This window comes from Suricata suricatta, chromosome 3, assembly GCF_006229205.1.
Source record: "Suricata suricatta isolate VVHF042 chromosome 3, meerkat_22Aug2017_6uvM2_HiC, whole genome shotgun sequence".
Taxonomy (NCBI): domain Eukaryota; kingdom Metazoa; phylum Chordata; class Mammalia; order Carnivora; family Herpestidae; genus Suricata; species Suricata suricatta.
Window position 1 is genome coordinate 17,114,556 of NC_043702.1, and position 27,013 is coordinate 17,141,568.

The 27,013-nt window shown below is 44.3% G+C and overlaps 1 long non-coding RNA gene across 1 annotated transcript; it reads left to right on the forward strand.

Moving 5' to 3' along the window:
* Nucleotides 1-4,527: 4,527 nt before the first annotated feature.
* Nucleotides 4,528-8,964, forward strand: LOC115286364. The gene is made up of 3 exons (XR_003906027.1): nucleotides 4,528-4,723; nucleotides 5,209-5,422; nucleotides 8,706-8,964. It is a non-coding gene; the product is annotated as an uncharacterized LOC115286364 (long non-coding RNA).
* Nucleotides 8,965-27,013: the final 18,049 nt, after the last annotated feature.

Genomic DNA, 27,013 nt, shown 5'->3' on the forward strand with positions numbered 1-27,013 from the left:
TCCAGGCCTGCATTTATACCAGCAGGCAGGGGGCAGGTGAGGAGGGGGAGGCCGGGGCGCAGCCCCCACCTTTACACTCCTGCTCCAGCCCCCAGCCCCTCTTCCAATAGTTGACACCAACTGCAAATTACTGTGAATTATAATCTCTCCCACGTAAGAAACTGTCTTTAAGAAAAACGATTATTCTTTATCCACTCGAGATGGCCACTTCAAATTTCAAAGTTAATGGGTTAAAGAATGCTAAGGAGGCAAACACAATCACCAGACAATGGTAATTAAACCAGAATCGAATTACTAATTAAGAGTAGACCCAGGAAAACAAACCTTGCTTCAGGCAAATTGAAACCTGTAGGAGTTAGAAGTGGAACTCGTGCCATTTAGCCTTTCAACTTGCAAGTCGGGAGACAGTTTTGGGACAGTGACTGCCAAGGACCAGCAGCTTCCAGGACCCCATCAACTACAGCCAGATTCTAACCCCTCCACTGGGGCAATGTTTTAAACCATACAGATAACCGCATACTCCAATAGCCTCCGCTTCCATAAATTCAACCCTGCCAAGTATTTGTGAACACTGAATTCTGAAAATCATGTCCCAAATAAAAATTTTACAAGCCGCCACTTCTTCTTTAAACTCAGCCATGGACCATAAAAAAATTATGAAGTTACGTCTCTCCAAAATGTGCACAGTCTCCGGGGCCGAGGGAGCCTCAGCAGATGAAAGAGGAAGGCGTGTGGCCCCTGGAGGCCCAAGCAGCCCTTGCCTCAGCTGGGAGACGCCTCTGCATCTTGGGACTCCTGCAGCTTTGCCCTTAAAATGAAAACTGAGATGCCTGCCTCACCGTCCCAAGGATGCTGCTTAAAGTCCCAAAGTAGAAGTCCTTCGAGAACTCAGTGATACCATTAAAACATTTGTATATCACTTTGTTGTTCCATAGATTTAATCATCTCATTTGATTCTTCAAACTAGGTCTGTAACGTTGCAAGTAAGTTCAGACAGCCCCAAAAGATTCATTCCCAAGTCACAGGGCTAGCCGACGGCTGAAGCAGAACTCACACTCAGGTCTTCTAGCTCCAAGTTTGTTGCTCTACGCACTCAGTGATGCATGGCTTTCACCACAGAAACCTCAAAAGTGCGAGTATTTTATTAAGAGAGCTGAACTACTGTAGCTATGCTAACATACGTTCAATGCTATGGGCATATGCCAAAGGTAAGTTACTTGACCTCCCAGAATTTGACCGGTCAAGGCAGGGACACTCATATCAAAGAAATATGAAAATATAGTACTTTCACAACACCTTCGAACATTTATTGGGACGTAGACATGGCATCGGTAGGTAGCATCCTTGCTTTTGTTCATTCTAAAAATTAGCACGCCCTTCCTGAAGATCTCTTACACATCTATTTACAAGTAGCTATGAATTCAAATCAGATGGCAATCTGGGATCCAGCTGGAACTTCTCCAGCTCGCAAAAATCTCCACGAACCCTCCAAGGCGCGAAATTACTACCTCCATCCTCTGCTCCGAACCTCAAACTGGGTCACCTTCTAATCAAGAAAAATTAATGACTAGCAACATATTTTTCTTTTCCTCTTAATTAGAGTCATTCTACCCTGGCAGTAATGCTCAAACTGAAACCATGCTAACGGCAAAGTTTTAATTTAGAGAAAAAGAACAAGCCATCAAAAGTAACCAGCCCAGGGGCACCTGGTGGCTCAGTCGGTTAAGCGTCCGACTTCAGCTCAGGTCATGGTCTCACAGTTCATGGGCTCGAGCCCCGCATTGGGCTCTGTGCTGATAGCACCCCCTTCGGATTCTGTGTCTGTGTCTCTCTCTCTCAAAAATAAGTAAATGCTTAAAAAAAATTTCTTTCTCTCTCTCTCTCTCAAAATAAGTAAATGCTTAAAAAAATTTTCTTTGAGTAACTAGGCCACGCTGTGCCTGGTGAACCGCTAGTGGAGACAGCAGGTCCACAGCCAATACCATGAAACCAGTGGGGCTCAGAGGCGGGACCCTCATATAGCCAGCCCCTTCCAAGGCCCAGAGTCATAGTGCACATGGTCATACATGTTTGCAAAATTTTGAGAAGGAAGACATTTTAACCACAACTGGTTTAGATTAATCTCTTGCCACTCGAAATTTCCCTCAGCCATACTTCCCCCCAGGTTAGATGGCACTGGAGTGGTGACTGGCGTTTTGGGCATCCAGACAAGGGGCAGTGTGGAATTCACTAAGTTTGGGTTTAGAGACCCATTTGTCTGTAGCCCGCAGTCATTTCCATGTAGAGGTAAGTTGGAGCTGGCTGTTCTGGCATAGAGAGAGCTTTCCTGAATTCTCCTCCTGCCCACAGGGTCCACTGACCCAGCCAACAGAGGGTAAGGGCCCGAGATCACATCGCAGTATGTTGCCTATAATGACACAGTACTGTAACTCCTCAGAGCCTCAATGTCTCATTTGTAGGATGGGGATATAACATCGCCTGTCTCCAAAACTGACATGATTTATTAACATCAATTATTATTGGGGCACCTGCGTGGCTCAGTCAGTTAGGTATCTGACTCCTGATTTCGGCTCAGATCTTGAACTCACAGTTTGTGGGATAGAGCCTCACATCAAGCTCTGTGCTGATGGCGTGGAGCCTGCTTGGGATTCTCTCTCCCTTTCACTCTGCCTCTCCCTGCTTGCTCTCTCTCATGCATGCATGCAAAACGAATAAATAAATATTAGAAAAAAAGTTTCTCTAAAATTAATTATTATTAACACTAGCATTCCTCTGTATCAGGCATGGTGTTCCATGCTTAACATCCATTATCTCAGTGAAGCCCAGGCTTAGAGAAGTTAAGTAACTTATCAAAGGTCACACAGCCAATAAACTGAGGAACCACGAGAGTAATATGAAGAGTCTTTCAACCACCATGCTACGCAGGGGCTCAGCCTAGATGCTCAGTATTACCTTTAATGCTTAACATTTAAGGGAATGTGGGCCAAGGCCAGGCACTCACAGGAGAATGATGGCAGTCAAGGTCATGCGGGAGGTTGGGCTGGGGGCGGGTGTGGGGGTGGGGGGTGCTGTACAAAACAGATAGAAGACCTAGGCTCTAGTCTGAAGGCAGGAGAAGGATCATAACCTGCAGGGAAACATCAACAAAAACAACTACCATGTGCCAACTGCATGCAAGGCACATCCTATGTATTTAAATCGAGATCCCTCTGATATATATTAAACCACCAAAAAAAAAAAGCTTGAAAATAAAACTAATAGTATTCAAGGCTGGCAACATTTTGCCCACCTGCTACATTCATTTATTCATGTCAGATATGTAAATTGCTACACTCCTAGAAAGCAATTTGACAACATATATCAGAAACCATGAAGATATTCATACCCTTTGACACATTAATCCCACTGCTAGAAATGTATCCTAAAGAAATCTTTGAAAGAAAGCAAAAGATCCATTTACACAAAGATATTTGCTACAAAGATATTTGTGATTTCCAGACTCTGGAAGCCTCTGAAATGACCACAGAGGGGAATTGATAGGTAAATGACAGCATTCCACCTTGATGAAATAACATGCGCTCTTTAAAATGATTCATGGGGTCTTTGCAGAACATGGGCAGGCACATCACATGTGCAAAAGGACGCGACGGAAGTTACGTTATTTTTCTAACTATGGGTCTGTACAGATAATGGCAGGAAGGACAACCAGACAATTCCCTCAGGGAGAAGTATTGTGGGAGATTTCATTCTTACACCGTTTTTAAAAATATTTTTTAATGTTTATTTATTTTTGAGAGTGAGACAGAGTGAGAGTGGGGGGAGGGGCAGAGAGAGAGAGGGAGACACAGAATCTGAAGCAGGCTCCAGGCTCCGAGCTGTCGGCACAGAATCTCATGCGGGGCTGGAACCCACGAACTATGAGATCATGACGGGAACCACAGCCAGACATTTAACCGACTGAGCCACCCAGGCACCCCGCACACACACTTGGAGTGTTCTCATAGTGGTGTTAAATGAAAGCCGGGGGGAAACAGCCCACAAAGCCCAGCGCAGGTAAGAGCAGCCATCAGAGGGCTGGAGGACAGAGCCAATGGAAGACTGTGGACAATTCCAGCAACCAGCTCAGCCCTGGTCCACCAGCCAAACCGGGACTCTGGCCTCCCCACCCTCCCAATCAGCAGCACCCAAATTGCTCTGAGTCTCAGTTTCTTTAACTATACTATTGTACTTAAATGTACTATTACCTTTGGATTGGGGGGACAACCTCACAGTGTTATGGGGACATGAAGGGTCCATTCAGATAATGCTGTTTCACTTCATTTAAGAACACCTGTCTAGCATCTGTCCAAAGACATCAGAGAATCGATGGTAGGGCTCTGGCCTTCCATTCCAGGTTCTGGGCTGCAACAGGTTTACCGGCTGGTGCCTAAGTCTCTAGCTCTAAGTGCTCATGTGCAGTGGGCTGCCCGCCTCACTAGCATCACAAAGCACAGGTCCAAGTTAAGTCACTTACTGTGGGGGGTACCTCTGTGTGCTGTTACTCTCTCCAGTGTATCTTTCCCAACATGCTGAACACCCACCCTCTTCAGGACCTCGATTCTCCCTCTCGAGCCACCATTAAAGGAGAAAATATCATTCTCCTGCCCAGTTACCTGACTTGCACCACCGCGGGTTCAAGAACCACCTGGAACCAGCCCTGCCTCCACCCAGGAACATCATCACTGTGAGCTGAGCCCCCAAAACACAGAGCCTCATCTCTTCTCAGTCCCGCCCCCTCTAGCATCCCCAAAGCCAGGGATGGAGTAAGGGCTTTGAGCAGAATGGCCTTCCCTATTTGCTGCCCAGTAGATGCCAGCCATGCTTCAGGCCCAGCTCAGACAGACCCTAGAGTGTTACTTGCCATCCTTCATATTTGGAGGACACAATTTTTTCTTGTAACAGGTGTCCTGTGCATTGGAGGATGGGTACAGCCTCCCTCTACCCATTAGATGCCAGGAGTACCCCTCCCAAAAATGTCCCCAGACATTGCCAAATATCCCCTAGGAGACAAATCACCCACTGCCTCCTCCTCCTCCCCATTGCAGAAATATTTCCTTTCCCATCTATTCACCTGTATGATATAAAGCTATAATATATAGAAATCTTCCTCTTACCCTTGTCATTTCATGCTGTGGCTAATTCTCTACCTGTCTCTCGCTCCCATGGTAGACCTTAGTGTCTCCAAGGCACAGGCTGTATCCTGAGAAGTGCTCCATCCCCAGCACCCCGCACAGAGCATGGCACAGAGCAGGTGCATAGCAAGACTGCAGAGTCCGGTGATGGCTTAGTGGACCCCAGGACATGTCAGAGACAAATAGAGATGACCCTGACCCAGAGTTGTAATACTTTGTTCACCCCCAAAGTGAGGTGGAAAAACTGGATGGTATGTGCATCTATTCATAAGGGGGGGAAAAACCTTGACTCTATTCTTTTTGCTGACAGAGATGTTCAAGAAAGTTTGGAGTTGTGTTGGGGATTACTTTCAATAAGTTTCTAGTTTGAGATCTTGCTAACCTATACCCATGGGGACTAAACTGCATATTCCAAGAGAAAGGACAAGAACAAATGCTCCCAAAGCCTCAAGGCATTGATTTACACTTGGCAAAACCCTCCCCAAATCTCATCTGATGTTACTTACAATAAGATGTCCCGTGATTTCCCAATGGAAAAGCTAACAAGCGAAAATGTGTTTACCCTGAGCCGTGAGGGATTTGGATGAGCCACGGATTAGAGGCCCCTGTAATCGGGGACATGAGAGACTGGACCTCAGAGTCAGGTTCCAAAAAGATGGACTCTAAGTTGTCTCCAGTGCTCTAGAGAAGAAGAAACACACACACACACACACACACACACACACACACACACACACACACAAAGTGGATTTACTTTCTGTTGGATAAGCAATACCCTTCCCTTCAGCAAAATCTATGTAAATAACCTTGATGTAGAACACCTCTGAAAGAAATTGACCTTCTGAAAGATAAATGGAGCCTTTGAGGAATTTTCTTAAGACTTTAAATGAGCTTGGAGAGTCTGTACAAAGTATCTCTGCCCCACCCTCTCCAGATTAATGAATGTGTACACGTGTGCACATCTGCACACATGGTCCGTGCCTCTCTTCTTTGGTGGTTTATCCGGCTGCCTGCCCTTATGCTTTGAAACTCAAGGAAGAGGAGTGGGTGATTTCAGTGGGACCAGCGCCAATGGTAGGATTCAAGAGCTCTATTTACCCAGGGTCTTCTGCACACTTACAGGTCTGCACCCCATCCCACCAAGCTCTAGGGCAGCTGAACAGCCTAGGCCCAACTCCCTTCCCCCTGGCCTGGCAAAACAGTGTCCTGCACAGACCTGTTAGCCCCAAGGGTCCTTGGATAGTTTTTCCAGTGGAGCTGAAAACAGCGTTCAAGTGAGAAGTGGATGTAGGCAAGGGGTGGGGCCTGGACTACATCCAACAAATCCCAGGAGACCCCTTCAATTTAAGCCTGTCTGTAAAGGTGAGAGCAAGCATGGGTAGTAAGGGCCCTCAGCTCCCAAACAAATACCTTCCCTAGTCCCCTGAACCCAGAAATTCCCCCGTGAGACACTAATACACCAGGGAGACATAATCAATCACCCTCATAACATTCACTGTCAAGTGCAAGCCACTCCTCTCTGAGGTTCTCTGCCCCTTTCCCCCATGCTTTGACCTCCCTTCCTCAATAATGGTAGCTTCTTATCCTTCAGGCCGGAGGCTAAATGCTTTCCCTGTCTACTCTGTCCTAAGTACGTCCCTCCTGGGAATCGTGATCACGGCTCCCTGTGCATATCCTTTGTGATGCCACACTATGCTGAGGTTATGTCTGTGATGTGAGTATCTGTCTCCCCCACTCAACTCTAAATACCCTAAAAAAGGAGATCATGCCCATCTTGCTCACCAGACCTGTGCCCGTTCTCAGCAGTGCCTGGGGCATAGCAGGCTCTTTAGGAATACTGTGAACTTCATTCATTCATTCATTAATCAATAAATATTCTTCTCCAGAGAAGGTAGTGGCCAGTAGGTAGAAGGAGATAAGACTATATGGTCTACCCAGCCAGGGTGCTGGGCTTAGCCTTCCTGGCTTTATACCATAACAGGTAAGGGACCAAGGGTGCCCACAGACCAAATATGTGATTCCCATTTACAATACAGTCTGTGGCTGCATTGAGTGTAAACATATGGCACTTTTTTTTAACATTTATTTATTTTTGAAAGACAGAGCATGAGTGGAAGAGGAGAAAAGAGAGAGGGAGACACAGAATCCCAAGCAGGTTCCAGGCTCTGATCTGTCAGCACAGAGACAGATGCGGGGCTCAAACCCATGAACCTTGAGATGGTGACCTGAGCTGAAGTTGGACGCTTAACTGACGGAGCCACCCAGGCACCCCGAAAATATGGCACTTAAGATGGGGTGATCCTGTACCCGGGACCATAATAACAAATCCCAGATCACGTGATTTGCTAAAGACAGTTGTTGCAACTAAATAGTAAAGCTAGAATTTCAGAGGAAATTCTGTGAATTCTAGGAAATATGGAGGAGAGCCCAGGTAGCTAGGAAAGCCCAGTCTCAGGGCTTCTGCTGACTTGTAGGCTCTCCACCTGAACAGGATGGTAACCAAAAGTATCACCTAAGCACCCCTCTCGTGTTGGACCCCATCCTGATATCAGCTCACATCTTTTGGGGAGACTTGTATCCTCTAAGCACAAGTCTGTAAAGTATAATTTGCACCAGACATATGTAAGTGTCCATTCTTAATGCAAACCTGTCTTAGACTAACCCAGAGGCATGGGAAGAAGGGAAGAAGACACAAAAGATTAAAGGGAAAAGACACCAATAGGTTCTTGAAAGTGTCAGAAAACAATCTTGACTGAATTTGCTTACTGCCTGGGACGGGTACCTGCACCCCTTGCCACCTTGGGGAGCTGAGGAACAATAAAATAAAGGAACTCTGTATTCACACACCCTCTTCACTGCTTCCCAGTCATGTGTATGGCATTGGTCCTTCCCTCGGATGAATATACAGGAAGACTGGTCTGAGACACAGGTAAAACCACAGTATACGGGTACCTGGGTGGCTCTGTTGGTTGAGCGTCCAGCTTCGGCTCATGATCTCATGGTTCTTAGGTTTGAGCCCCACATCGGGCTCTGTGCTGACAGCTAGCTCAGAGCCAGGAACCCATCTTCAGATTCTGTGTCTCCCTCTCTCTCTGACCCTCCCCTGCTCATGCTGTCTCTCTCTGTCTCTCAAAAATAAATAAAACATTAAAACAAATTTTAAACCACAGTATAACCTGGAAATTGGAGAACAGAACATAATACACCAATCTGAGACCACCTCTAAATCATGACTCAGGGACCTAACTAAGTCCAAACACTAGATCTGCAGTAATCCTACCCCTCCGAAGATGGTTAAATCAGCCAAATGTCAAGAGGCTATCTACTTTCGCAGCCCGTTAGAACGCAGCTATAACCACTGCCTCCAGTGGAAGAATGATTCCAAATAAATCTGAAAGCATGTGAAGTCTGGGCCCATCCAATACTAAAGCTCAACAAGATTCATTAATTTCCTGAAGTGTACTTGCTTACACAACATCAATCATAAATTCTGCATGGGTGATAATCTCTTTGAATCCCTACATTCCTCTTTAGGTTTTCAGTCTCAGACAAATGAAGGAAGAAAACTAAATAACTCAACTTTGAACTCCAAACATCTTGGCAACTTCGGGCTACCTGAAGGCTCCAGGTGGGATCCTGCCGTGTCTTCCTCCAAGTCTCAATTTCCATGGACGTTTTCTGGATGAGAAACTAAATAAGGCACAAACTCTACTGAGCACAACTTGGTGGAATCTTGGCCAGGAATTTTTAAAAACAGTAATGGCAGACTCTATTAAAGAACTTAGGGATTTTTCTTCCCTTTCCTTTTTCTTCTTTAATGTGGCCTTGGTATGCAATCTTCCCCAGGTAGACCTAACCAACTGCAAATAACTAAAAGGCATTTTAAATCTTATTAATAGAGCTGCTTTTCTTACTGACAATACAAGAAAGTAACAGCCTCTAAATTTAACCCATTAACAAGTCTTTCCAACTTCAAATACGTGTGAAATGTCACAAAGAATTTAAATAGGAAAACATCTAACACATACAGAGGGGAACCCAAGGGTTTGGTTGGAAATTTATATTCTCTCCACCAAGACCTCAACACAAAACACTTTGGGGATACAAGGATATGTAGAGGCAATCTACCTGCCTGTTCTGCATGACAAATACCTTGAAACCTAGTGGTTAAAGAGTCACTTTCGGGGTGCCTGGGTGGCTCAGTCAGTTGAGCTTCCGACTTTGGCTCAGGTCATGATCTCCCGGTTTGAGGGTTTGAGCTTCGCATCTGTCTGTGCTGAAGGCTCCGGATCCTGGAGCCTGCTTCAGATTCTGTGTCTCCCTCTCTCTGCCCCTCCTTTGCTTGTGCTCTGTCTCTCTCTCACTCTCAAAAATAAACATTAAAATTTGAAGAAAAAGAAGAGAAAACAGTCACTTTCTCTGGTTCTCAATTCAGTCCATCATGAATCAGGTCAGCTGGGTGGTTCTTATCCAAGACTTCTGATGTAGTTTTAGTCAGATGGGGGGCAGGGGGGCTGCTGTCATACAACAGACTGGATGTCCAAGGTGGCTGTCAGCCAGGAGCTCAGCTGAGGCCACTCCTTGAAGCCGTGAGCACCTCCACATGACCTCTCCATGTGCTTTGGACTTCTCCCAACATGGCAGCTGGGTTCTGAGACACAGCATCCAAGAGTAAGTGTTCCAAGAAACAGAAGTAGGAACGACATAGCTTTTTCTTACCACAACCTCAGGAGTCACTCAGTGTCATTTGGTTGCCAGTGGGTCACTCAGACCACTAATATTTATGGGGACTTTGTTCCACCTCTCAATTGAAGGAGCATCAAAAAATTGGGAGCAAGCTTTGACACCTTCACAGTACCATCAGAAATGACTACTCGAGGGGCGCCTGGGTGGCTCAGTCGGTTAAACATTCAACTTTAGCTTAGATCATGATTTCACAGTTCGTTAGTTGGAGCCCCGCATCAGGGTCTGTGCTGACAGCTCAGAGCCTGGAGTCTGCTTCGGATCTGGGGTCTCCCTCTCTCTCTCTGCCCCTTCCCCACTTATGCTGGCTCTCTTGCTCTGTCTCTTTCAAAATTAAATAAACATTAAAAAATTGTTTTTAAATGATTACCCCAATGCTGAGGGCAAAGCTGGCCTCAGCCACATCTCTCTCAGACAATGCTACCCTTCCTGGTACATACTACACTGCAGGAATCTGGGTAACAATTCCTTTCCTCTCTGATTCAACCACGTGTGTCCCTTATCCCCTACCTGAACCCAGCTCAGAGAAGAGTGTGCAAAATAGGGCCCCAGTGTACGGTTGTGCCATATTACACTGCACAAAGGTAACCAACCAAGGTGTGCACCCTTACCTGGTCATGCACCTTTCTCAGGGCTCCGTCTACCCAGGGAGGCTGTTTTGCCTAAATCCTACCAAGGTACTGTATAGGCAGCAGCCCTGGTGCTCATCCCTGCCTCAGAGGCTCCAGGCTCCCACTGCCATGTACCCTCTAGTCCCACACTTTCTTGTCACACTTACCACTGTGTGTGTGGGTACAGGAAGGATACATATACCCGCTGCTCCACTGCTGGCAATAGAATGTCTGAAGTGCTGGCAGAGTGCAGAGGGCAGATGCCTCAGGCTGAGGATGTAGAGAAAAGCTCCACACAGGGCACCTGGGTGGCTCAGTCCATTAAGTGTCCAACTTCAGCTTAAGTCATGATCTCATAGTGTGTGGTTAAAAAGAGTCACTTTTGGGGCACCTGAGTGGCTTAGTCATTTGAGCTTCCGACTTCAGTTCAGGCCATGATCTCACAGTTTGTGGGTTCAAGCCCCACGTCAGGCTCTGTGCTGACAGCTAACTCAGAGCCTGGAGCCTGTCTTCAGATTCTGTGTCTCCCACCAACCAAGAAGACTGACCCCCGACTTTCCCTCCTATCACCACCCCCACTCTGTAAAAATTGTAGTTGTTATTGGTTTTTTATTTTAAAAGCCACACTCAGATTTACAGCACTGCAGCAAGAACGCCCAAGTGAGGGCCGCGTTCACATCATGGCGCACCGAAGGAACAAGAATGGCTTCTCAGCGGTCACTGTCCCCTTCACTCTGCAGCCCCACAGAACCTCACAGCCACAGAGGACAGGCGTCAGTCACCACGTTACGCCTTAAGCAGGAGAAACAGTCAAAATATTTAACAGCAGCATGGCATAGGCACCAACCAGTCAGAATGGATGGCAGCTGGGGGCACCTGGGTGACTCAGTCGGTTAAGCATCTGACTTCAGTTCAGGTCATGATCTCACAGTTCGTGGGCTCAAGCCCTGCATCAGGCTCTGTGCTGAATGCTTGCTCGGAGCCTGGAGCCTGCTTCAGATTCTGTGTATTCTGTGTCTCCTTCTCTCTCTGCCCCTCCCCCTCTTGGGCTCTGTCTCACTCTCTCAAAAATAAATAAATGTAAAAATAATTTTTTTTAATAAAAGAATGGAAGGCAGCTGTAAAGCATCAGTATTGGTCGGCTATCTAATTATTCTCAATCATAAAGATGAGGAATCTCTGTACCTGTAGATTACCACAACCCAAAACGACATTTTGAACTTCTTTAGCACTTCCTCAATGCCGGGTCTGTCGTTTACTATCTAAGTGTCCTCAGACAAGTTGTTTAATCTCCTGAGATTTTGTTTCTTCGTCTGTAACATAAAATAATAATGGTGCCTCTAATACAGATGCCAGGGAGTTAAATGAGATGATGCATGCAACATTAGTAGCGGCAAGCTAAAGGGAGACAACAGACATACCTTAAAATGTACAATAGCCCAAACACAAAATGTTTCTTGTCACATGATAGATCCCTGAATGTGAACCTGGTTCATCTTGGCCTTTCTCTGCATGGCGATTCAGTGACCCGGACTCACTCCATCTCATAGCTCTAGGGCCATGTCACCTTCTGAATCCAGCCAGCAAAGGGAGGGAGTCAAGAGGATATACACCTATTCTTTGAAAAGGTTCAGGCTGGAAGCGACACACATCACTTTGCCTCACAGTGCCATGGAGGGACTTGGCCATACCTCAACACAAGACAATCTGGGAAATATAATTGGGTCCTGTGGCTGGTTGCACCTGAATCCCTTAGGGGAAGCAAGGACTGGATTCTGATAGCCAGCTTGCATTCTCCACCTGAGCACTCAATAAATGCAAGCTGCTGTGGTTACTGGTCTTTTTTGTTGGGTAAGCCAGTAGGTATTTGCAGGCCGCTTGAATGATTTAGTATAAAAGACAAAGAATAAAGCAAGACAATGGATGTTGCAGGGTAACCTACAAGAAGAAACATAAATAGAGATGAGTTGAGAGAGGAATGCAAAATGCAAGTTGTAGAGAGATCAGCTCATGCCCACGACATCAAGAAATGCTATAACCAGGGACCCCTAAGTGGCTCAGTCGGTTAAGCATCAGACTCTTGATTTCAGCTCAAATCATGAGCTCACATTCCTGAGAATGAGCCTCGCGTCAGGTTCTGTGCTAATTTCTCAGAGGCTGCTTGGGATTTTCTCTCTCTACCTCTTCCCCACTTGCACGCATGCACAAACTCTCTCTCTCAAAATAAATAAACACTTCTTTTATTTTAATTAACAAAATGCTATAATAAGAGTCTTCCTTTTCACCTGGACCCCAAAACAGGCAAGTCCAGTCTTCCAGGTCATGGCATCCAAACATTTTGAGAGTCCATCACACTCGCAGAGTGGCAGAAAAAACCCTCTCTTGCCCTAAACTCCAGATTGTTTGAAGTCTTCGGTCTGAACTAATTTGCATTCTCAGCTTTGAGTGGGTTAAGGGCCAGAGGAAAAAGCCTGCCACTCTAACTACATCCGAGGAGTGTGCTAAATTCTCCTGGATGGTAATTAGCATCTAGCTTCTTTACTCTGCCCGTACAGTATTTTCAAATCAATTGCTCAGCATTAGTGATTCTGCTGGGATTGATTTAATAGTCTAATATGAAGTCTCAGCCCTTCTGTACAGGTTAATTACATGTGGTCTTATACATTCTAATTTAAAAATACTGCCTTTGCAATTAACATCAGCACTAAAACGGAGCACTAGTAATGAAGCTGGGCTTGAGGTTTTTTTTCCAGAAGTAATGAATTGAAAAACCGAAATGACTTTTAATTTCTTCGGTGCTTACCATTTCAATCTCTCTTCTCTTCTGCAGGAAATATAAATCAGGGGCTCCTCCTTATCACAGATTGCTACGAAAACAGGCAAGATTGCCCTAAAGAAAGCAGCAGCCTTTGATTTTGAAACAGCAAGACTTGACTACTTGAGTCTTGACCAACCAAATGGGCACTTCCTTCACCCTAATCCTCGAATTAGGTGTGTATTTATCTGTGAATTTTTATGTTTGACAAGCACTTACCTGGTGATTGCTGAGGGTAGGCGATGTTCTAGAACCCTATAAATATTAACAGCTCTATGGGGTGCTGTTTTAGATATGTAACAAATTACCCCAAATCTATGCACTTAAAACAACAAGCATTGATTATCTGTTTCTGTGAGTCGGGATTGGGGGAGAAATTTAGCTGGGTGGCTCCGGCTCAGGATCTCTCACAAGACTGGAAATTTGGCCAGAGGTTCTATCTTCTGGGGGCAGAGGACCCATTTCCAAGTTCACTCGTGGGGCTGTGGGCAGGCCTAAGTTCCTCCCCACATGGGCCTCTCTACAGACTGCCCGAGTGTCCTCACTTGATGGCATCTGGCTTCACCTTGATCATGTAATGTGAGAATCAAAGTGATACATGTCACTTCTAGTACGTTCTCTAGGTCACCTGGAAAACCTTGGTTCAATGCAGGAGGAGATACTACTGGAATGAATACCGGTAGGTGGGGGGTCACTGAGGGCCAGCTGGCTGCCACACGTAGGTGTCATTATTATTGCTGACTTACAGGTGAGCCAACAGGCACAGATGAGTGAAGTCACTTGTGCGAGGTCCCTGTTACCAAATGGCCGAGACCAGATTTGGCTCATCTTCTAGATGAGAACCCAAGCTCTAAACAACTACTCGCACATGAAATGGTGTGTACTCCTTTAACACAGGGTTTAAAAGCAGCTTCTAGGCCAGCCAATGGCATTTGTTCTAAATTAATAGTTGATGGAAACCCTCTGCTGAGGACACAAGGTCTAAACAACTCACCAGCATCAAAAGAAAACACTCCTCAGTGTCCCCTGGTCTCTGTTGCATGAAGTTAAATATCCCTATTTCCTGGGAATTCCTTATTTTCTTGGAAAATCAAACAAATAGCCATCACTATCCATTGATTCTTTCTGGATACTGTACTTCCTGTTGCACCACTAGCTGATTTCTTCATGTCCAATCCCCTGACGAGACAATGTCAGCTCTATGTAAGGACACCGTTTATACTAAAACCCATTGTTAATCACAGCCACCCTTCACATCCAAGGATCACACTACCCAGACCCTCCAGGTGTCCCTGATACCAGCTCTGGCTTCAGATACACATCCAATCATCTGTAGATCAGACTACATCAGAGACATGGGTCCAAGAAGGATCAAACATCAGGGTATCTTCCATTGGAGTGTAAAAGTGACTTTGCTAGCCAGTATTCCAGGCATTGGCATATACTATTTCATTTAATTTTCCTATATCCTATAAATATAATCATAAATCCTAGCTAGAAGAGATTGCAAGCTTATTATATATCAGGCTCAGGGCACCCAGGTGGCTCAGTAGGTTAAACGGCCGACTCTTGATTTCGGCTCAGGTCATGATTCCAGAGTCACGGGATCAAGCCCCACATTGGGCTCCATGCTAAGTGTGGGTCCTGCTTGAGATTTTCTCTCTCTCAGAAGAAGAAGAAGAAGAAGCAGAGGAAGGAGGAGGAGGAGGAAGAGGAAGAAGGGAGGAGGAGGAGAAGGGCAGAAAATGGCAAGGGACAGGCTAAGAAAATAGTATGTGCCAAGCTCTATGTTAAGTGCTTTATATATACTAATTCACTTTGCCATCAAACAAACTTGAGAGGCAAATTTGACTATTGTTCCCATATTACAAATAAAGAACCTGAAGCTCAGAATGGTTAAATGACTGTCGAAGTGACATAGAGGTGGGATTCAAACCTAAGTACATTTTACTAGAAGAGTCTTCTTCTTTCTAAATTGGACAAGGAAGGTTAGGGACAGGGGCATCTGTCCTCCATTTTTATACAAAGCAGCGGGGTGCTACTCCCAACCTTTCACATCCAAATGGTCCATCTGAGAATTTTTCTAAACAAAGACCATTCCTTCTCTAGTAGAGATTCTGGGTCCAGGTGTTAAATGCCTTTTTAGCTTTTCTCCACTAGCAAATAAAACAATATATCAGGGGTTAGCAAGCCTTCTTAAAGGACCAGATAATAAATATTTCCAGCTTTTCTTCTGGACCATATGGCCTCTATCACAAATACTCAATTCTGCCATTGTAGCAAAAGCAGCTATGAACAATATGTAAATTAATAAGCATGGCTGTGTTCCAATAAAACTTTATTTATGGACACGGAAACGTGAATTTCATATAATATTCTCAAGTCATGAAACATTCTTTTGATTTTTTTTGTCAACCATTTAAAAATGTAAAATCCATTCTTAGCCCCAGGCTTTACAAAAACAGATGGCCAGAGTTTCTTGGCCCCCACAACTTGCAACAGAGAAGTCAAATTCTCCCAATGAGTTCAGTATCTTGGATTTTATCAAATCAACAAAAAGCCAATTCTTGGGAAACATATTGTCTAGAGAGGTTGTTTTGAACCTAAATGTACAGGGATAAAAATCAAGTGGAAGTAATTTCTCGCTTTCTCTACACTTCCAGAAGATTGACCGGGGAAAACCAATGAGGAAGGTGATGTGCACTCAGTAAATTATGCTTTTGTGAAAGAGATTCAGATTTCACCTTATCTCTCCTGTTAGATCATAACAGGAGTTGAGCTCTGTTCACCTGTGTGTCCCCACACTGTCACATTCCAGCCTATTCCAGAATCTTAACAATACCCAGGGGCATATTGCCCAAACCAGAGAGAAAAGTGCAAGGCCTAGCAAAGATATTTTTTCCATTTTGTGGGTCCTGTTATGTGAAAAGTTTAACAAGGATACTGAAACCAAATCACATTTAGTTAAATATTTAATAAAACATCTTATTGGAAAATGATAAAATTATTAAAATCAAGTCTATACTGGAAAATCCTAGCTATAGAACATCGTGAATGTGGCAGTTTCCAATAAATGTTAAAAAAGATAAAAAGATCAAAGGAGGGAGGGAGAGAGATAGCAGAGGGAGGGAAGCAAGAAGGGAGGAAAAGAGGGAAGGAAGGACAGACAGAAGGAAAAGGCAGAATATAGACTATGTTCTTATTAGGCCCTTCCCAAATGGGTTCAATAATTTATTTAATAGAGAACTACTTTCTAATACAGTCAATGATTCATTCCACTTCATTTTTGAGCAATGTGCTATTTTCCAGCAATACTGTCCTCACTTCCTGCTCAACTAATAAGGGAAGCTATTTACATTTGTGTGTATGTCCAAAATGATACCTTTTAAAATTTTAAGGCTATCAAGATTATGTTCACTCTTTTCATTCAATGCATTAAACTGTGCCTGGAACACAGAATAAGATAACACAGCTTCCCACCATACAAGTTTCGGTGACAATGGGCCAACCCCCGTAGACAGCAGGTGTGGAAGGAGGGGACTGTCTCATTCAGTTTAGTACTCTGGGGACCTGGCACCAAAAGGCATTTGATACATGTTTGTTGAATGAAAAGTAAATGAGGCATATGTTTCACCTAAAGAGAATTAAAACGTATTTTCTAACAATGCAATAGCATAAATGTTCCTGGGAGATAAGAGATGCCCAAGAGAATCAAACAGCAAAAAACAAAGGGGAGTGTTGCAAATGTCGGGGAGGGCAAAACCTGAGGGCTGTTCCTGTGCTTAGAACAAATGTTCCCTGGGGGAAAAAAGACTTGATGGTAATCCATCTCAACTCACCTCTTTGCCTAATATGGGAAAATTTGTCGCAAATTGCCCCAAGCTTATTTAGATAGAATCAACATTTTCAGGTGTAAAGAGAAAAGCAAGGGAGTCCAAACACCACTGTTGTACCAAAGTTGAAGCTACCGTCAAGGCTGTGTTTCATTGTGCAAAGACCGCCAGCATTAAAAATCAGAATAATTGGGGCTCCTGGGGGCTCAGACGGTTAAGCGCCTGACTCTTGGTTTTGGCTCAGGTCACGATTGTATGGTTCATGAGGTCAACCTGTGTCGGGGCTTGCGATTCTCTCTCTCCCTCCATCTCTGCCCCTCCCCCCACTCTCAAAGTAAATAAATAAACTTTAAAAAAAAATTAGTAATAATCACTGCGGATGTGTCTGGGTGGTTCCACCAGCTAACATTCAACTCATTTTAGCCAAAATGATCTGATACTTTTCAGACCTCCTAACCTTGTCTGAGTCTCAGTCAGTTGCCACCAAATAAATGCCAGTAAGAAACTGAAGCAGTATTAGTTTCCCCGTGTGTAGAAATGGAGGTGATTTCCCAATCAGGGCACTGCCAGGGCCGAGAAAGTGATTTGTGTGTTAGGGAAGGAACACACACCCTGGGCAGTTGTTCATCCGTGCGCCTCACCTCACACAAACCACCTTAGCAAATGGGATATTCCTGTCCATGAGGCCCTGGGGCTGGCTCTGATCTCCGGGACCAGGCTTTAGGAGAGGGAGAACAAATGGGCCTGTTACTTTTTATATTCACACTTCTATACAGTTTTTTTTTAATGATCACAAGTTTCTTTTATAAAGTATATGCCCGTTCCTAGCCAGCCCTGTGATCTGAGAGAAATTATTGGCGTTTTCTCACACATTCTATTCTACAGAGTAGTTAAGAGATATTACCAAGTCTGGCTGGCTAATCCCCAAATCCACTTCCTCTTCTTCCTGGTGCATGGCCAGACTACAGTTCCCAGCATCCTTCACAGCAGGTGTGCCCATGAGCGGAATTTTAACCATGGAATGTGAGTGGAAGTGACATATACCACCACTTCCAAAAACTGCCCCTAAAACAATTCTCCCACCACCATCTTCTTGTAGACAACTGCCCTGACGCTGGACACCATGTGTTGAAGACAGCAGAGTCACAAGATGGAAAAGGCCTGGGATCCTGATGGTTCCTTGGTGACAGCCACCGGCCCTTCATGAACCTTCTCTCAGACATTCTGCTAGTTTACCACGTCTGCTGTGACAAAGTACCTCCAACTGGCTGGCTTAAACAGCAGAAATCTACTGTCTCACGGTTCTAGAGGTTAGAAGTCCAAGATTAAGGTGCTGGCAGAGTTGGTTTCTTCTGTAATTTCCCTCCTTAGCTTGTAGATGGTCCTTTCTTCCTATGTCTACACTCAGTCTTCCTTCTGTGCCTGTCTGTGCCCTAAACTTCTTCTCTCATAAGAACACCAGCCACACCGGATTAGTGCCCATCTTCCTAACGTCATTTTAACTTATCACATCTCTAAAGACCTTATCTCCAAATAGTCACATTCTAAAGTACTGGGGGTTAGGGCTTCAACATATGAATTGGGGGGAAAGGGGGTGGGGAAGAGCAATTCAGCCCATACACATGTCCAAGCCCAACACCAAGGAGACAAGGAAATAGACTCCACCCACCACAGCAAAGATGGGGAAATAAACAAGATGTGAGCAAAATAACATAATCAGCCAGTGGCGCCGATGATATGGTGTAAAAAGTGCCAAGAGGAAGTATAACACACTTGGATAAAATTCAAAAGTATCCAGCATTCAACCCCCTCCAAAACCTGACGCCTGACTAAATGTCTTTCTTGACCTCAGCTTTTCTATGGAATAGCATCCAATCCCTGTACAGTGACAAGTTCAATGTAATGTAGTAGAAAGGGTATACCCGGATTCCTAAGACCTGTCACTTTCTACATGATACTCTAGTTTCTCTTCCAGTGTGAGCCAAAAACCATTTGCGTGATCCTGAGGAAACCATTTTCTCTCTCAGGATCTATAACCTGATTTCTAAGAGGAGGAAACAGACACTAGGGTCCCTAAGATTCCTTGACCCGGTTTCTTTCCTTTGCAATGTGTGTTCCATAGAACATTAGTCCCAAGAGATGCCATGCAAATAAATGTTTCCATGAGCAGATCACTTGGAAAAAGCTGCATACAATATCCCTTTCCTAGAATACCAAAGGTTATGAAAAGTCCTGCAATAAAAAAAAAAATCCTGTTTTACTTCGACTGTTTCCCAGATGTATTTGGCCTAAGAATTTCTCCCTCTGAGCCTTGTAACATGGCCCAGAAGCAATGAACTAACTCCCTAAGTACACACAGGCTTGGAGAGTTAGATCAATTAACATCCATGTCCACCTTCCCTCCCTGCCCCCAGAGAGCATGGCACTCCATGAATTCTTGCTTCTGAGCCAGGAAGCCTACAGTCTAAGATGCAGTTACCTCTCACAGCCCTTCTCAGGCCACAGCTCAGCCTTCCCCATTGTCTGAAAGCTCCACAAACAATGCAACAAAAGCGCAAGACACTCCACTCGCCCATTGCTACATGGGGACTCAGCGCCCTTATTCCCACTGTTACTCAAAGGACTTTCTGCTACTCCTTTTTGGAGATCCTCTTCAGTCCATCACTTATTTCTAAAATCTCTTCAGTCATGGAACTGCTTTGTCCTTTGTGGGAGAGATTTGAGTTTTGGAAACAATGACCGTCTACTGCAGCCATGCTCCAGTAGAATACCTTGGGCGCCGAAGCTGAGAACCACAGTTTCAGCATCAGAAATGGAGACCAGGACCCACCTCACCCTTCAGACAGCCTCCTGCTCATCTGGATCCCGGGCTTCTGGAACAAGAACAGTCGTTCAAATGAGATCACCCCGGCATTCTGGAATCTCCACACACCATATGCCCTTGAATGGCAAACAATTATGTCCACTTGTTTGTTTTGTTCCTGTATTTGGCCCCTTGCCTGAACAGAGATGCAGAATGCAGTGTCTCTTGCATTGTGAGTTCTCATGGGGCCATTCGTGTAACTGTTGCCAGCGATTGTTCTGACTTCAGGAGACTATCCCCAAATCATGCATTCGAATCCCAAATTGAACCAAAGCGATTCTAACACCTCCCTCTCTTCCCCCGCTCCCCTCAGCCCCTGCACACTGTCTCTCTGCCTCTCTCTGGCTTTGATCCCAGGGTAAGGATTGTTTTGTTAACACTATTCCCGTTATTCCACAGTCAGCTTGTGCTTTTTCTTTCCTTCAGATAACATTTAATTGCTTTAACACAACTTTTTCAAGGAGGCAGAGGAGTGTTCTTTGAAGACCCAAATTATCCTCAAAGCTGGTCTCTCCGTGCTGTGAAGGTTTGTGCTGACTTTTAATAACTAGAACATGAAACAAAAGAAAGTTTTTTTTAAAAATTTTAATGTCTTTTATTTATTTATTGAGAGACAGAGAAAGACAGTGCAAGCAGGGGAGGGTCAGAGAGAGGGGGAGACACAGAATCCGAAGCAAGCTCCAGGCTCTGAGCTGTCAGCACAGAGACTGATGCAGGGCTCAAACCCACAAATCGAGAGATCATGACCTGAGCCAAGGCTGGACGCTTAACCGACTGAGCCACCTAGGCATCTGACAAAAGAAAGCTTATAGCACCTTCTCTGAGAGCATTTGAATAGTGGCTGTATGACCACAGGTTGTCAGAGCTGGAAGGTCATGTAGGGGTCATAGATTCTTTGTGGGTCCCATAATCCTTTAACTATGGGACTCATTTCAGGGAAAGAGGCTTCCAGAATCCCAACTATTAAACGAAAACAATGAGGGGTTCTCAGGATAGTTTAAGTCTTCAGATTGGCGTCAAATGTTTCATTGCTTATAGGTCTGAAGTATCTGAAGAATCCTCTTCTCCTGGATTTTGATCACAGCTTAGAAACACAGACATTTTGGGGCACCCAGGTGGCTCCGGGGATGATCTCATGGCTTGTGGGTTCGAGCCCTGCATTGGGCTCTGAGCTGCCTCAGATTCTGTATCTCCCTCTCTCTCTGCCCCTTCCTGCTCGTGCTCAGTCTCTCTCTCTGTCTCTCTCTCTCTCTCTCTCTCTCTCTCTCTCTCTCTCTCTCAAAAATAAACGTTAAAACAAATTTTAATTTAAAAAAAAACAGACATTTTAAGGTCAAAAGTAAGGCCAAGAGAAAATCAACTAGTACCTGACAGAGAAACAACAGAACCTTCACCTTCTGGTTCCTACACCAAGAGTCACTGCAAATCCAGCTATGCGTCTGAGGCACTGGGGAGCTGGTTGGAAACACAGGTTTGGGGGCCCAGCTGCTGAGGATTCTGACGGAGTAGGTCTGGAGTGAGAATTTGCGATCAGCACTTTGTAAAAGTTCCCTGGGAGTCTGATGGAAATCCAGGTTTAAGACCCACAGGTCTGAAGTATCCAGTCTGCCATGCCCAGGTGCCAAAGGGCAATTGATTTGATTTTTTTTTTAAATACTTATTTATTTTTGAGAGCAAGAGAGAGAGAGAGAATCCCAAGCAGGCTCTGCACATGTGAAGTCTGATGCAGGGCTTGAATTCATGAATCATGAGATCATGACCTGAGCCGAAATCAAGAGTTGGACACTTAACCAACTGAGCCACCCAGGCGCCCCTGATTCTTCTCAGAAAAAACAAACCAGCCCACAGAAAAGCCTAGATTTTCTCATGATGTGACCATCACCCCCAATGCTGAAGGAAAGTGAATTGGAACTGCTTTTTTTTGGACCAGGTCTGAAAATCAATTCATGGGTTAAATGAGTTATTTACAAAGTACCATTCAGAAGGACGTTGACCGATGTTTCATCTTCCTAAGTAATTGTGTGGCACTTTACAGGAATAATCTCTGAACAGTAGTATCTTAAGATTAATCATGCTTCACCTTTTACAAAGTAGCTTTTCATGCATTATTTTTTTCAGTCCATTCAACAACCCAAAATATGGGTAAGGCTGGACTTATTTTCCCTATTTTACAGACAGTATGACTGAGATCCACAGAAATGCGGCACACTGAGGATACAGAGGTGGTAGGGCTTGACCTGAAACCAAAATCTTGGATTCTGAATCCAATACGCCTCCTTAATGCATCAAAAAAAAAAAAAATCCATAGTACCATAGCCTCCTCTTTTCTGCTCACTCCAGCATAATCACAAATGGTATTATAAAATGGAACACTCGATATCTCTAATAGCTATTAAAAAAACACTATTGATGCTCACAGCCAGGACCTCATGATGTTTATTCTAATGTCCTCATTTGCTACTAAGCTATCATTGTAAAATGAAAACCGTTCAACAGAATTGTATCTTTTGACTTCCTGAAATCAATTTCTCCTTAGGCTTGGAAGTACAGTAGTAGGTTAAAACTCAGAAACGGGAAGACTCTCCATCAGAAACTGTTCAGCAACAGCAACAATAAAAAATCAATGTTTATTTCAATTTTAAGAGGAAATAGAACTTGTTAGGGGTCAAAATAAAAGGAAACGCTACTTAAGAAATGTGAGTGTTTCACCCTTGGATTACATTCAGGGGAACCAGGTTAGCCATGGCCTGAGTAATTTGATGATTTTTCTTATCCTGATGCACTTTGCACCCATGGGCTACACTGACGGTGTTGCAATGTAATTGATTATTACTCCAGCTAAAGTCATTGCTCTGTCCCTGGGACTTATTTCAGTCACGGGGTTGTTGCTGTTGTTACTGAGACATGAGTGAGAGAGCAGATTGCTTTGCCCAAACTTGAGGATATCCCAGCAAACCTCCCTCCTGAGGAGCTGGGAGAGCTCCCTGGGCTTCAAAATCTTTACCAATCAGACAGGAGTTTCCTATCCACTCCCCCCTCCCCAATAAACCCCTTGATGTTTCCCCCTTCTTCTGATCTTTGCCCTGCATCTCTGTTTAACTTGATCCTCTCAAAAAGAGTTCCAAAGGGGCACCTGGGTGGCTCAGTCGGTTAAGTGTCCAACTTCAGCTCAGGTCATGATCTCACGGTTCGTGGGTTCGAGCCCCACCACGCTGGGCTCTGTGCTGAACGCTTGCTCAGAGACTGGAGCCTGCTTCGGATTCTGTGTCTCCTTCTCTCTCTGCCTCTCCCTGCTCACGCTGTGTCTCACTCTCTCTCAAAAACAAATACATGTTAAAAAAAAATTTTTTTTAAGAGTTCCAAAAGTCTTGCCTTGCCCAGTACTTAAACTGTGCTGTAAAGCTGCAATGTGTAAAACAATACAGTAGAGGTTCAGGAATAAACAAACAGATCTCGATGTCCGCTTTGTTTCTTTGTTAGTGAAATCGTTTCTTTCTCCCTCCCCTTCTGCCTCCTCTCCTCTCTCTCTATCCTTCTTCCCCCATGCCTGCCCTCTCTCTCTCTCTCTCTCTCTCTCTCTCTCTCTCTCTCTCTCTCTCACTCCCTCTCTCCCTCTCTCCCTCTCTCAGATGGATCTATAGGATTATGAGGTCTCTTTGGCTCCCTCTGAATACCTAAAGCTGAGAACAGAATTGAAGGACGGCTTGGCACCCAAGTTCCAAAAAGGATACATTCTGTGCAAGATAGAGTAGGCAAATGGAATATCCAGGGACAGCAGAGGGAAAGAGTGAAGAAACAAAGTGGAATCAGAAGAAAAATGCCAAATAGGACTTGTTTGCTATTGCTGCTGCTGTCGTTGTTGTTTTAATAGGAAGTTATCCTTCCCATGTCTCACTAACCCTTTCTGACCTCAGCTTAACGGAACAGCATGGGAATGTGCCTCGCTGAGTATGAGGAGGAGAGACAGGGGTCGGAGAGGCATTTTCTTCGCATTTTTATAGCAGACATATTTTTGTTTCTAAGTGGATATATCCGGGGCAGGGATACTAAGATTCATTCTATAAAAATAATTGGCCAAATTTTAAAAAGATGTAAAAATGATATTTATCTCCAAGCTGTTTATAAAGGTGAAAAATAGGAAGCAACCTGAAAGTGTCTCCACAGAGGGCTGGCTAAGTAAATAAATGTGCACTTCCACAACTAGGTTCTGTGTGGCCGTTTAAAAAAAAGAAATAGAAGGTAATTGTTATGGAAACATAGCCACAGAATATCGTTAAGTGAAAAAAGCAGCTAATAATAGTATGCATAATAGGAGATGACTTTTGAAAGATATAAAGATAGTTGCACAGGAAAAAAGTCTGGGGGAATATTAATAGTGGTTAGTTCTGGAAGGTGGCATTTTCCCTCACCTCAACCTCTCACGATAATTACTCACTTTTAGAGAAACTTCAGAGTTCCTTTTTCCAGAATATCCAGCGAACTACGCTAAAATACATTCTTACAAAGCAAAACATAGTTATTTTCTCCACCCAGCTATCCAACTTTTTACATACAGAATTTTATTTCTTCCCACCAACTCAAAGAAACATACCTCATCTATTGTTAAGTGTTGCCATTTAGAATTCAAATATGTGCTCAGATTCAATTGATTTTAAGGCCAGAAATAATTGCCATGTTCTGTCGAATGCCATGGGCCTACAGATGTCCAAAGGTAATATTTTAAACATTTAGATTAGAGATTAGCGAAGTAATTGATGGAGAAAGTCACATCGTGAAAGAATGTAGTAAATATATCACTAACTTGAGAAGAGCCAATGCTAAGTCAAGGAACATTCTCCTGTATTCAATAAGGGAAGAGCCCCAGGAGAAAACAGAAAAGATGCTTACGACCTCTTTTACCACTCAAACCATCTCCTCCACCAGGATTATTACAACATCACGGCCACCTCTTCTGCTTACACGTGAGCTGTAACCAAGGCAGCAATTTCCCCCACACCCTCCCCCCGCCCCGTAAAAGCAATGGGGAGAATGGAAGACGAGAAATGAGTTCAGGAATTTTCTCCTCTCTGTTCCCAGCACCAGCATCACCAGTACCCCTCCTCTCCTAGGTGCAAAAAAGAAACAGAGTCCCAGAAAGGAGGGAAGGGGGAGATATTCACTCTTCCCTCCCAGATTCAACAACCTCATAGCGTAACCTGTGTCAAGAGCAGAAATCGGTTTCACAAACACGACAGATCTGAGAAACAAAATTGTCATCAGCTCATATGTTCCACCGATTTGATGTGGTTATAAAAGTAGAATAGCCTCCGGATAAAAACCTGGTTTCTGAGATCATGGGCCCCATTACAATAAAATTTCCCTGTAACAATTTAGATCCAGGTATATGGAAAACACTTCAGTTCCATGGTTTTTCCCAAGTGTATTAAAACTTTATTTCATCCACAGTAAAGCCTGTTTTCTCCCAGAAAGAGATATGAGAGGTTTCACAAGGGAGTGGCTTGGCAGTGGGTTCTGACTCTGTTTATGGAGGCCAGTTTTCTCCGGCATGCCAGTGACCAGAGACTCCTGCACACACGGAGAAGGACACCGTCCATGGGTTGCCCATGAGTAATCCTAGAATTGAGCCTAAGGACAAGCTTGGCACAATATTCTGACTCCAGAGCTATCACCTTCCAAATGCTGCCTGTTCCAGGGTTTGGTCCCCTGTTATTCTAACAAAGGCTTAGTAAGGTCTGAAACCTGAAAGTTCTGGAAATGCCCAGGCCACACAGTCTTGTCAAGCCTCTCCTTTCTGGGCCCTTTTTCTTACTCTAGGCACTCAGGATGCTTTCCATATCAAAATTTCCTCTTTGGGAAATAACCTTATGTCAGTCATTCACACATGAGTGTGAATTCAAATACCTCCTCTTCCAAAAGCATCTTAATTTACAGTTCTTCTAATGGTGAGAAAGAATCTTTTATTTCTTAAAAGCATCTTAGACAGGGGCACCTGGGTGGCTCAGTTGGTTGGGCATCTGACTTCAACTCAGGTCATGAACTCTCAGTCTGTGAATTCAAGCCCCAGATTGGGCTCTATGCTGACAGCTCAGAGCCTGAAGCCTACTTCAGATTCTCTCTCTCTCTCTCTCTCTCTCTCTTTACCTCTTCCCCCCTTCTCTCTCTCTCTTAAAGATAAATAAAGAAGAAGAAGAAGAAGAAGAAGAAGAAGAAGAAGAAGAAGAAGAATCATCATCATCATCATCATCATCTCAGGCATGTTCGATTAGGCTCTTTGGGGGAGTGTTAGTGAGAAGGAAGGCTTTTCCAGCTCCTGGAAATCTTACCACTTCTTGGGTGGATACTTAAAGCAAAAAGGCCACAGAAGCAAAGTTGCCCCTTTGCAGAACAGGTTCATGGTCACATGGGAGAAAAATCTATTTTCGAGCCATCTCTTTCAACGGTTGCCTCCCACATAGCTCAACCCCATATCCGTTCCTCACAACAGCACCCCCTTCCCTATGCTGATGGAGCACCAGCTGGAAAGGGCCCCACCCTCAGAGAAAGGGAGTCTCACTGGCTGGAGAGTAAACATGACATAGTACAGTCACCTGTAACTTCCAGCGATGGGTCGCATATTTACAATTATTTTAATTACACTTGAAAGGACAGAGATCAGGAACAGATGTCAGATGTATGAATTAAAATTAATGATCATTTGTTAATGGAGTGAAGAGCCATTCATCATTTTATTAGAGCTAATTCTTAAAGCCATATGGAACCTTTTACAATGGAGCAAATCTGGACTCTCTTTAGAATATTAAGATTTTGATTAATAAAATGCAAGGAACACGGTTGCCCAAGTAAAATTTCCTTTTATTAAATGTAGTAGTTACCAGTTAGCATGACAATCTGGATACGTTCCTGTAAAGTAAGTATACAAATGTGGACCAGGGTGTGCTGTCCCTCCTGCCTTTCTTCCTTCATTTATTCATATAGCA